General features: G+C 35.5%; 2 long non-coding RNA genes across 2 annotated transcripts; both read right to left on the bottom strand.

Moving 5' to 3' along the window:
* Window positions 1-387: 387 nt before the first annotated feature.
* LOC113336547 lies at window positions 388-2,397 on the bottom strand. Its single transcript, XR_003353924.1, has 4 exons — window positions 2,375-2,397; window positions 1,647-1,764; window positions 1,446-1,567; window positions 388-1,217 (listed from the first exon to the last, which is right to left on the bottom strand). It is a non-coding gene; the product is annotated as an uncharacterized LOC113336547 (long non-coding RNA).
* Window positions 2,398-3,239: 842 nt separating this feature from the next.
* LOC113336536 lies at window positions 3,240-3,767 on the bottom strand. The gene is made up of 3 exons (XR_003353914.1): window positions 3,725-3,767; window positions 3,411-3,542; window positions 3,240-3,282 (listed from the first exon to the last, which is right to left on the bottom strand). It is a non-coding gene; the product is annotated as an uncharacterized LOC113336536 (long non-coding RNA).
* Window positions 3,768-12,839: the final 9,072 nt, after the last annotated feature.

The following is a 12,839-nucleotide window of genomic DNA, read 5'->3' as shown; positions in this document are numbered from 1 at the left end:
AACTTAGCTTTGACAATTAACTGATTACCTAGTTGCTCCACCCATTGGAACTAAACGCCAGCAACCTCAAATTGCCAAAGGTTTGAGCAACACAGTAACACCAAAATACATTACATTAATTGTTAAGCCTAATCCGACCACCAAAACTCAACAATCAATAAAAGCAAGCGTGACTCAACCTTCTTCCTTTTTGTCGGGATAGGTTGGTCTAGCGTAGTACTTCAGGCAACCTCAAACAGAGAAGCTCATAGCATTTCTGAAGCATTGTAAAAATATAGTATCAAATTACGATGGAAAGAATCCGGAGATCAATTTTATACAACAAAAACCAAGCCTTTAGTCCCAAGAATAATATATGAATACTCTTGTTTTATTGGATAAGAAAGATACATTTTTCTGATTATGTAATGGAAGTTACAGATCTGTTCATGTCATCCTGAATAAGATGTTCAATACATCCAGGTCTACAAGACGAAAATGAATTGAACTTATTGTATGTCCGGTTAAAAGATGACATGTACTCCAAATTATATAATGAAGAAGTAAATATTTCCTTTTTTTAAATACACCAATCAAAACGGAGGCAATGCCAATTCCAAACAAAATAAAATTGGGAAAATTGGAAAAATGTCCTTATACGGGATGCCATGTTGGAGAACTTCCCCAACGTCAAAAGAGATGGAAAAATGCCTCACTGTTAAAATAGCCAGTTAAGTACACGCGTGTGAATTCCAACGTGCGGTAAAACACACAGAAATACCCAGCGACGTTTAGATCGGCCAAATATGCTTATCATCCGATATACACAGAAATAACTCCTTATCGACTAGATTGATCATTTCCATATTTTTGGCGGCTACAGTTTTAGCATCTCCTCTTTTGGATTCTCATCTATAACAGATACCTCATGCATAACAAAATTAAAGTGCAATCGTTACTAGCAAAGCCTGTTTTTGTTTATAATCAGAGTGTCATGCCCACATATTTCACAGTAGATCTTAAGAGAATTATACTGCCCTAGGGTTCTTTATGAACACCGTTAGACGATATCTGAACTGCCTGTTAAAGTATTCAAGGTGATTCAAATGCACACGCACGATGATACATCTCACAATATAATGTAATGACAACCCTTCCCACTACAGTTTCATACTGCTCCATGGAAGTATTAAAGGCAACAAGCAGAAGAACCACACGAAGTATTGGGTTGTAATAACCTGTCATAAAGCAAATTACAAAGTCATTTCAAATAAGTAAACATGGTTACAATATCTTTCATAATGCTAGCCTATACTAAGAAGATTAATATAATGAATTAGGCAACTAGTCATATATTTATAGAAAAAACCCATGAAAGGACTTTGTGAGTTATGAACCACAACTTTCAGTAGCATCATCAAGTGAGTTAACACTAAAATAAAAACAAATGGTTCTGAATTACAAACCTTGTTGAATGCTACGAAAGCTACTGTCTTCACAAAGAGGCAGAATGGCAGGTCCTAAGTGGCTGATAGGGTATGCATTTATAACCAATGCAGCTAGCTAGTTTAGAGTATTACTTCTGCCACTGAGAACAAAAACGTAAAACATTAGTGTTTCGAGATCTTTCAAAACAATTAGAGGCTCTAACATTAGTCCCGACTTACACTAGGCCAGAGCTTCAAAAAGGCAACTCAACATGGTAATCTTCACCATACAACTGCTGCTAATAAAACAATGTACCCCTTCAATATGAGACCTGTTATTCTCCCAAACTGCACATCTCTGTGCATAAAAAAAAATTTGATCAACATCAACTTAGTAACCATCAACTTGAATAAAAATTGCCTCAAAAGAACGTAAACAACACTTCAGCAGTTGTTAGATTAAAGATTTGTCAAAAATGTTTCTTACATATCCATTACCCGCTATATTATTTTTCAACTCCCACAATCCATTTCAAATCCAATGTCTCATAAGAGAATCTACGTTCTAGGTCACTTAAGTCATACAATGTATAAGAAACATAAGAAATTCAATCTGTCTTTACACAAATGGAATGAACCTACACATGATTCTGCATTCGCATAAAACAGAAACATGAAAAACACATTTGAAGGTTAGTTCTAGTGTTGGTCTTTGTAAACCAACGCAATCAGGTTATACCTACAGTTATATCTACAGAATTCAAGTAGTCAAAGTACTTCTAACATCTACATATTTCAAGTAGTCAAAGCACTTCCTAACAAACAGTTTGCACTGGCACAATTACACAAATCGTAATCAACAATTTATGCTAATGATAGACAATTGGAAATTTCAGTAAAAAATTCATGGCATGAGATGCCAAGTGTACATTAAAAAAATCTTTAAGCATCTAAAATTCTGAACATACCTTGGGGATTGAGCAGCTTTCCGCAAGGCATGAAAACTTCCTGGATGCTTGAGGTACTTCACCACTACAGTGAATTCCAATACAGGTAACAACACCAACACCTAGAGTTCCTAGACACATAAAAATGAACTAAATGCAACACCACACACCAAGGGATGATCCCTGTATCCAGCGATGGATCGAATGCAACTACGGAAGAAGTTTCACACAACAATTTTGTCATGAAGAGAAAAGATTGGTTTAGCAGAACACCCTTGTTCCAGTTACAACTCCCATACCAACAACGACAAAATCTAATGCTTGAGTCACTCCTGTCCTGTCAAGGGGACACTAAGCAAAGCCATATCAACTGGTCGGTAATCCTCTTTCTGAAAATAGCCAAGGCCAAGTGTTAGTCAATCGATAGTTATGCTCCCAATGTTAGGAAGCTACAGCTAAAAAGAGGTAACAAAAATTATATTTTAAAACTGAAAGGCAACAAGTGTGAGCACTAGTATACTCTCATAACTATTCATTTTCCCGGACTACCAGATCGACCTCTATTTCAACCTTTAGATAACTATTAACCTAAGACAATAGGATCTATAATAAATACAAAGGAACACCCCAAAAAGAAGCTATTTAACATAAAAAGCACTATAACCCCAAATACGCAATACACGTATCGATCTGATTAGTAGTTATCAAATCAGAAAATAACTTGTATAATCCACATTCACGAATTCTGTACACTGAAGCTGTAAATTTTCTGGTGGGAACCAAAAGTCAGGTTCAAATTATGAACCAAACAGGCAAACCCCATGTAAATTAGCTAAATATTGACTCAAGATAGCAATTATAACCTAATAAAATCTCAAGTTCATCTTCTTACCTCTTTCAAGCATCCTTGTTAAGAATCCAGACTCCATCTGAAACATAAGCATAAATCGAGTTCATCAATATCGAATTAACCAATCTGAGAGAAACTCTTAGAGTAGTTTTGTCAAACAGATTATAAGCGATTGTAAATAGAGATATGGAATGTCAGAAAACTAACTTGATATGGAACCAATTGTCAGCAGAGAAAAGCATATTCTGTCAAATCTGAGAGAAACTCTTAAGAGTAGTTTAGTTTGAGCTACAGATAGATTCTCAAACATCGAATCCTTCAAACAACCGAAACCCACGCCTAATTCCAACAAAATAAAAAGCCCAATTAACAAATCAATTTCTATCCTTCAATCATTTCTGAGAAACGGGATCCATAAGAAATTTTAGAAACAAAGATGGGAACCGGCAGTAAAGCTTCAAAAAATTCAATCCAAATAAAACGTATTTAAAGTGAATAGAGGAACGTATCAACTTACTTACCAGGTTAATGGAGTTCAACCGTTACAATTGGATAAATTCTGATTCCTTCATTAGATAGAAAATCGTAATTGTAAATGATTTGAATACGAAAACCTTTTATGGGTAATTCAGAAAAACATACGGAGCATCAATCTGAAGTCAGGTTCGGTTAAAGATTTTGACTGAGAAATCAAATTATTTTCGGGTTTTTTTTAGGGTTTTTAATGAGAAGAAACCTGGTTGTTATTGGTGATTTTTTTTGTCGAATAAAAATCATTCAGATTCAAAGTTGGGTTTCGGTTAGGGAGATTAAAAACTAAGAGAAGTTTTGGGTTTTTGATTTTGGAGAGAGAAAATTATAAGCTTAAGCCGAGAAAACGAAGAATAAACAGTATAAGCAAAGATACGTCTAAGGTTCCATGGGAGGGAAAAGAATTTTAGTGAAATTTTTGTTGAAAATTTCGCGGGGTTTAGTGCGCCAAAACTTTGTTATTCCCGCTAATAAAGATTGAAATTGTGAAATATCTTGATTATACGGATGCCCAACCTGGTGCCCGGCCTGAAAGCCTTCTACGTGCCATTAATCATTTAATATCCTCTTAAAAAGACTTAAAAGTTACAATTTTATAATTGTCAACTTTGTGTCAAGAAAAATAAAATATATAATTGTTTTTACTTATAATTAACCTTTTCAAAACATTAATGTAATATATTTTCTTATTAGAAAGTTTATTGTACTCTAATTTAATATTATAGGCTAAATTAAAATTTGTCAGTGTAATTTAAATTAAAAAACATCACTTACGATATGCGATGTTGGAAAGGAAAGGATATTGTATTTAATACCGTTCATTTGAAAATTTAAACTTAAAAAAAAAAAAAAAGTGGCTTGTCCGGCCGATCTGGCCTGCCCATATAAAAACGGGCTTTGGGCGGTCTTTGGGTAGCAAATTACTACTTGTGCCCGGCCTGTCCGGCCTGAATTGTTTACGGGCACAAGTTAAGCCGGCCTGCCCGGCCGGCTTAGTTTTTGGGTTGGGCGGCCGTCTGCCCGAATTTACACCCCTAATATAAACCCCATCCCGACGTGATGGCCTACAACCGCAGTCGATCCCGAATGGACAACAATGGACCAGTGAGAAAGCGACATGTTACGGGGATGTTTTGGGGTAAATTACGGAATAGAATCAGTTTTGGTAAAAAGGACCATAACCTTTTATAGCTCAGTCGGGATAATTATATCATTTGTAACTAGTAAAATTTGTTAATACGTCATTGGATAAGATTGATGGATATGAAACTAAGTAAGATATTTGGTGAAATCAATGTGGGAATCTTTTTCCGGCAAGTCCAGATCCTCTCCCACCTATAACCTAGTTTCACTACTGATAATAAAGAAACCGATGGAATCCAGATAACTTGAGGAAGTTCGAGCGACATTGGGTGAGATCGATGAATAATCGAGGAAATTGGTGGAATCCGCGTGAAATCATATGAAATTGAGTAAGATTGATGGATGCACATAAGTCGATTTCAAGACAAGTTTTATATAACCAAATTGTGTTCGTCTAAATGGATGCACATAGAGTTTACATAAGTAGGTTTTCAGAAAGACTGTACAACTCTAAAATTTGTTCAAGACAAGTATAGGAATCTATAATTCGTAAAGTAGTCCTTGGGACGCCCCAAAAAAATACTATGATAGAACCGAAAAGAAGAGAAAATATAAACCTAGCCATCTTTACTTTCCATACCTTTCTATTACCTTTTTATCTTGGGCTATGTTTATCTTTTAACCTCACTCAAAGAAAACTGAGAATGAGATAAAATTAAGAAAGCCTAACTTAACAAAAAAGAAACATTATATATGAACTCATCAAAATATCGTGAAACTTAGACCGAGAAAAATAACAAAAAAGATGGATTCAGTGTTAAAACCACTTTAGCATTCTCGATCGTCGAATTTCCACTGTAAGTCATCGTCTGTTTTTGAAACCGCCTCAGCACTAACGTTGTCCCTTTGTTTACCTTATAATAAATATTGCTAACGAAAAAACGTTAAATTTAGATAACTTCTTTCCAAATAGCTTTACCAAAGCAACATTAAGGAACTTTTTTTTTCCCCGATCAAGAAATTTCATTCAGAAGTGGTATAATTACAAGAATTAGATGGAAGCCTGACAACAAGCTGGGATCCAATCCCTTTTGAATGAAAACACCAATCCTATGAAAAAGAAAATCCCCCACTATAACATTCACACCATTAATAGCCATATAATTGCGCAATCTTATCAGAAACTTCACTGTATCGCTCCCCAACTCTCCTAAGGTGGTAAAATCCAACACGCCAAATCCGAAACCCTGAGTTGTACACTTCTCTAAATATTTGGTTTTTTTCCGACCAACAACACTATCAATTGCTTGACCTGGGACAAAAGTGCGCACCCCCCCCCCCCCCACCCCCACATGTGAAAGAAGAAATACCAGTGATATCCATACATACATCATGACCACTATCCCAATTGTGCATTAAAATATTAGCAGGTCTTAAAGCCAAGCCGGTGTCTGAGAGGAAACCCAAATCCACCTCTTTCCTAGCTGGGACACCCGCACGATAACAAATATCAGCAAAGGTATCACGAACCATATCGTGTCTGTATTTTAGATCAATCTTGTGAGAGCAATGTAAAGCATGGTCACCAAAAATATCCATCTCCCTGTCACGACTGGAACATGTTTCTCCTTCTTCGAAAAGAGGAATCCCAAGCCCATAACACAAGATATCTCTAAAATGTCGAGGGCCGAGTTTTTGGTTAAGACCATCAATCTGGATGGCCATCAAATATTGTGCATGCTAAAACTCGACCATCAAATAGTTGAGGGACGATTTTTTTCTTTCTTTTGATCGGTAAAGAATTTGATGCTGGCAAGTTTCGGACTCAGGACACTGGTATGATCACCCAGTGATTTTACCACTGTACTACATTGGCACCGACTATTAAGTAACTTTAACCAATTGTGATTAGAAGCAACATACTTTTCATGGACAATGTTTTTCCATAATTTATCGCCTTCAGACACATGTATATCTCCGAAGCCATTTAAGAATGAGAGCCTAATTCATAAGATTCTTTTTTTTTTCTTTTTTTTTTCTCAATTCTGTACCACAAATCTTCTTATGCTTACAAATACCTAACCGTTTTACCAAGGGTGTATTCTTATTGTCTTATACATTTCATTTAAGGGGATTTTGATAAAGTACTCCTGCTTTTTGAACCTTTATTAAAGTATCCTGTTTTATTCAGAAATCCCGAACCGGGCTCGACGAACCTGAATCGATCCTGAACCGGGGAGGATAAATCATTGGATGATCCTGAAAGCGGTGTAATGATCCTACCGGATTCGACGAACCTAAAATATGTTGTGTAAGGTCAATTTTCTACCAACCAAAACACTTGGGAGTGATGAACCCTCATTGGATATGCTTAACGATTTACATAAGGCAGTTACAAGTAAAAATTCATTTGATTTTAAATTGCGTTCATATACATTATAAGCCAATGATAGATATATGATTTCAAACTTAAGTTTTTTTTCTTGTTCATTTATTTTCACACTGTTGCATTCTTGCAAAATGGTTACAATTTTTTTTTTGATTGAAAAAGAACATAAGTTGATTCCAAGTCAAATTTATTCGACTTAAATTTACATTCTTCTCTGGTAATCAGATCACCAGTACCAAAGACCAAAGACCAAAACCCTTTTCCAGTAGCAAGTACCAGGTCGGGTAGGAGACAAAGATCCCGATTGAACATAGTTTTTACGCCGGCATGTCCAAGTCTTGCAGAACTCGTAGTACCAGGTCAGATCACCAGTGCCATCGTCTAATAATTTTACCAAAATAGTCTTTTTTGGGGATTTTTTTTTTTAACAAAAATGTATCAAATTTTACTATGTCTTCATTATAGTGTGAAGAATGTGTTAAGAAACACGTCCAAGTGAGGATTAGAATACGAAGGATCGTTTTTCTTCTTTACACGTTGTTGTTGATAACCATTGGATGTTTCTCAACCAATCAGGTAGGCGCCGGAGTTAGTATAATCGTACAACCTGCTACACTGTATGGTACCCAAATAGATATTATCACCCAACCAACCCTAATCTCTTCACTTCCCACTTGTGCTTTGCGCCGCTCTCTGCATCCTCTCTCTTCATCCTCTCTCTAGTAATCCTCTTTTTTATCGAAAGAAATGGGATCTGAAACGAATCCATTGAGAGAATTAGAAGATTCAATTTCATTGCTTCTTTGCAGAGACACATAAGTGAAATCATAGATCCACTGAGGGTTGAGAGTTTCTGTAAAAGTGAAGGTAGAGATTCATCGAGGGTCAAATGTAAGTCCAGATTCACTGAGGACAAAGTGGAAACTCTGGTCGAAGTGATGAAGCCGAAAGAGGTTTGAGGGTTTTTGTTGTTGTAGGGATTGTTATAAAGAACTGAAATTATTGGAGTCATTTCGTTTTGTTGTAAAATCCCTCATTCTCAATCCATCAATATGTGCACCGTGGGCATAAATTTGCACCCCCCAAGTTTAGCAATCATACTCATCTTCTTCTCTTTCCCAAGCTCATCAACCCCAATCTCATATGACCTAGAAAACCCCCAAAATCTTTTGCTGCTGCTGCGTTGGAAGAAGTCTTCAATATGATTACCCTAGATTCAAAACAACCCAACTGTTATTCCAAAGAACCCTGCAATTCCACTACCATTAGCATCAACTCCATTTTTTTATACGGATCCATGAAGTCTCCATCTCGATTTGGCAGCGGCTCAGCTGTTTGAAGAATTATTCCCAAAATAGGAAGGAATTTAAGGATGTACAAGAGAGAACACCCTGCTTAAGCTAAGTCTCATTTACTGCTGGTCATTTGATTGGTTTTGATGGGTTATTTAGTGTTACTAACTTATTTTGGTTGGAATTCTTGATTATGTAGATAAGAAAATGAAGAATGAGGTAGAGCCTTCTGAATCAGTTGCTGAATTTTGCGAGGGATTCCTTGTTAATTATTGCATATCTTCAATGTGTATGTTTGAGATCTCTATTTCTCTACGAGGTAGTGTTTTAGATATTTACTCTTACTGGTTTTATGTGAATTTTACAACTTTATAAGTATTATGTTATTAGAGTTTTATCTAAACTCACACTAGGAAGTCATGTTTAGTTGAAAGTCATGTTTCCATTCCTTGCACGTATTCCCTTAATTTCCATAATACTAACAAGTTGTTAGTAGTGCTGTTAGTAGTGTTTCTAAAAGGAAAGTGGACCATTAAAGTTGTTAGTGGGACTAGATAATGGTCATTATCTTGAATTGTTTGAAACATGTAATTGTCATTGCAGCATGTAGTTAGTGGGTAGAAATCATGTACTCGAATTTCACCTATATAATGGTGTTCAGATTATGACCTTATGACATCGAATAACGTTGAAACAATGTAGTCTCTCCTAGCATTTTGAGTTTTTCTTTCTCTTTTCCATTTCTCCTAGTTTTTCAACATTGATAATGTTTTATTTATTTATTTATTTTTATTTTTTTTTGGGTTCCACTAGATTTATTTTAGAAAATTGTTTGCAGGTTTCAAGTTTTGTTTGGTATACATTCATTTGTTTGGCTATTTACTGTGTCTAGATTTCTTCCATTTAGTTTTGGCGAAATCAGCCTGTTTATCATGTCATTGTTGGCTAGATGGTATCCGGATCTTATTGAAGAAAATCAGCTTTCACCGTGTTTGGCAAGTGCCTGGCAATTGGTGCCGTTAGCTCAAAATTACGATAGTGTTGTTGTAAGTGAAATTGAATGTTGTCTATTGACTCCCATGTAATCTGAGCAATTAATGCAATATTGAAGTTTTGACTTTCCTTGAAAGAGCCTCCTGTAGAATGTGTAGAATGTTAAAATATCATGTTATATATATATGTTATGAATACACTGCGGAGTTGCTTAAGCTAACAGATGGTGGAGTTTAAATGACAGAAAAATCAGACAGAGGGACTGTGGCTGTTAAAGCAAAGGAAATTAATCATAGTGCAGGCAACAAAAGTTTTGCCAGCGTGGAATATGATTTGGTATGCATTAATTGTATCTCATTCCATCTACTGATGGTTTGTTCGAATTCGTGTTTTATATACCGTGTAGTGTTAACTTACTTGGTTTGTATGCAACTGGTTGCTGCTTCAAAGATTACGGAGAACAAGCCTTGTGATCCGGTGATTTTGTTCTCAGAAACCCATGGTTCTAAAAAATTACCACCGAAATGTCAGGAGATGAAAGTAAGACACACTACAAATATACTTTGAATTTTGTGTCTTAATTAATCTCTGCAACAGTATATAATCATGTATGGCTGTCTGTAATTTATGTAGAAAATAATGGAGGACATGAAAGAAGCAACACTGTGAGGAGAATCTAGTAAAACTCCATCTGACATATATGAAACTGTCTATAATGAACAACGTGGGAGTCTTAACAAACGTCATCGCAAAGCTTCTCACACTCACAAGAGTTTGGCTGATTTAAGGGGAAAATAAATACAATTGTTGAACAGAAGAATTGAGTCTCTACAGACAGAAAACATGCTACAAAGAAGAGAAACACGTCGACTTACTGATCTAATGAATAGTTTTTTTTCTAAACATTATCCTTACATGGTTGTACCAGATGTATCAGATGATGAAATGGAGGATGATGCGGAGGTCTGTGGGCTAGATGAGGATCTTGATGTGGAAGGTCAAAATGATGAGGATGACTATCATGACCTAGAGGATGAAAACTACATCCGCAACTATCCTGATATGGAGCCCCGAAATGTGGAAGGTGCCATGGATGATGAATGATTTTCTTTATTTGAAAGACTGACATGGAGGATCCCAGTTCGGAGTGGGCCAGCCAGTGATGAATGAATTTCTATTTGATTTTGTTTTGTGTTTTTTTTCTTTCTTGTTTTCTTCTGGTATCAAGATATTAAGGTAGGGAGAATGATAACGTGTAGTATGGGTTTTTGTAGTAAGGTGTTATGACTTTTTATTCTTGGTTTTGGAAATGAAATGCATATTTTATTAATTTGTTTTGTCGATGCATATAATAATCATACAAGAAAAAACAACTACATTTATACAAAAAAATTATTAATTAGAATATGATCAAAAATGGCAATTACCATATTAATTATGATAATTATTTATGAGTTTAATTACGATATTAATTACGATATTAATTACAATATTAATTTAAAAATAAATAAAGATTTTAATTACCATATTAATTACATTAATTAATTGTGATATTAATTACGGTATCATGCATCCATAAAATCAAAATAATTACATTACGAAATGTTAGTTTTCGTCATAGTTGCGGAATGATTTGGGAACCATACGCCAACTAGTAAATTTAATTGTTTAACGATTCGGTAACTATCAACCAACTTCAACCAACTTCAACTTAATTTCATATACCTATTGTAATTGTGAAATCATAATATTTGGCTACCACCAAATTAACTGCTAAATAATTCCACAACAAGATTTTAATTTAGTTGCCATATTATGTGGCAAGTTACTGACAACTACGATGACTATGTTGTTAATATGTTTGGAAACTCTTGAACAACTGTAAAAATTAATGATTTTAATTAATTGCATTTAACTAAGTAATTTATTTGGCTTCTATAACATAAGTTGCCAAAAAAACCATGGCAACTAGGTATTTTTAGTAGTTGCCTTTACATTTGGAAACACCCCATACGGCAACTTAGGCTCCGCAACTAGCATTAGTTGCCTATGTGTTTGGAAATTAAAAACTCATTTTCGGCAACCAAACTGGTGTGGTTGCCAATGCTTAGGTTTTTTGTAGTGATTGTATCCTGAAGGCATTATTTCGCATACCTGTTGCAATCGTCAATTGACATAGGGAGGGTAGAAATAATCGTCTAAAAGAAATCTATTCGAGCCTTAAAAGTCAGAGTACAACAATTTCTTTTCTGTTTATTTCATCCTCTATTTGAACCCATTTTCCAACAGTTTTAGACGATTAATTTCTGACAATGGAGGGTGAATCTTCAAATTCGAATGTAACTGCTCAATCTCTGCAAGTGATGAACCAAACCCTGACTCGATTGGAACGTTTTTATGGTGATAATTTTACTCGTTGGCAAGAGACTGTGAAGTTTTTTCTGATCACCATCAAGTTGTGGTACATACTTGAAGACGGTTTGGATGTAATTCATGCACCATCAGACAAAGAAACTGATGAGTTGAAGGCCAGAAAGAAGAAGCGTCAGGAAGATGATTTTATGTGCCGTGGTCATATTTTAGATGCCCTTGGAACCAGTGTTTACAATGCCCATCGAAGTATTTCGACTGCAAAGGAATTATGGACTACGCTTGACAACAAATACAAGATTTCTGAAGCAAGCAACAAGAAATTCCTGATTTGCAACTTCATGGATTTTAAAATGGTTGACAGTAAGTCAATTATCTCCCAGGTCAGTGAACTTTTACTCATTGTTAATCATCTTAAGGATGCTGGAATTGAACTTACTTCTGCTTTTATCGTCGGAGTCGTTATTTCTCGTCTTCCTCCTTCTTGGAATGGTCATAAGAAGAAACTTAAGCATGCTGAGACTGACTATGACTTAGAAGGTTTGCAACGTCATCTTCGTATAGAAGGGGACTCTCGTAAACGAGAAATTAAGGATAGTCAGCAAACTGAGTATCATTCTAAGGTTAATAGTGTAGATTTTTCTAATACACCAAATGCTTTGAAACCTAATAATGATACTCAGTTTAAGAAGCAACATCCCAACAAGAAGAGTAAGAAGAAGGGTCCTTGCATCTTTTGTGATAAACCCGGCCATCTTTTTCGTGACTGTCGTCTCAAGAAGAAACAACATACATAGAAAAAGGAAGCAAATATGGTCGATGACAAACTTGTTATTGTAGTGCAAGCCGCCAATGCCGTTTCTAATAATGAGGGTGGATGGTGGTACGACAGTGGTTCAACTGTCCACATCTGTAAAGATATACATATTTACAAGACATATGAACCGGTGATTGGTGAAGGAAACGAAATTACTTTTG

Source organism: Papaver somniferum, chromosome 1 (genome assembly GCF_003573695.1).
Source record: "Papaver somniferum cultivar HN1 chromosome 1, ASM357369v1, whole genome shotgun sequence".
Lineage (NCBI taxonomy): Eukaryota > Viridiplantae > Streptophyta > Magnoliopsida > Ranunculales > Papaveraceae > Papaver > Papaver somniferum.
The sequence above is the reverse complement of the archived record's forward strand: the minus strand, read 5'-3'. Positions and strand labels throughout refer to the sequence as shown.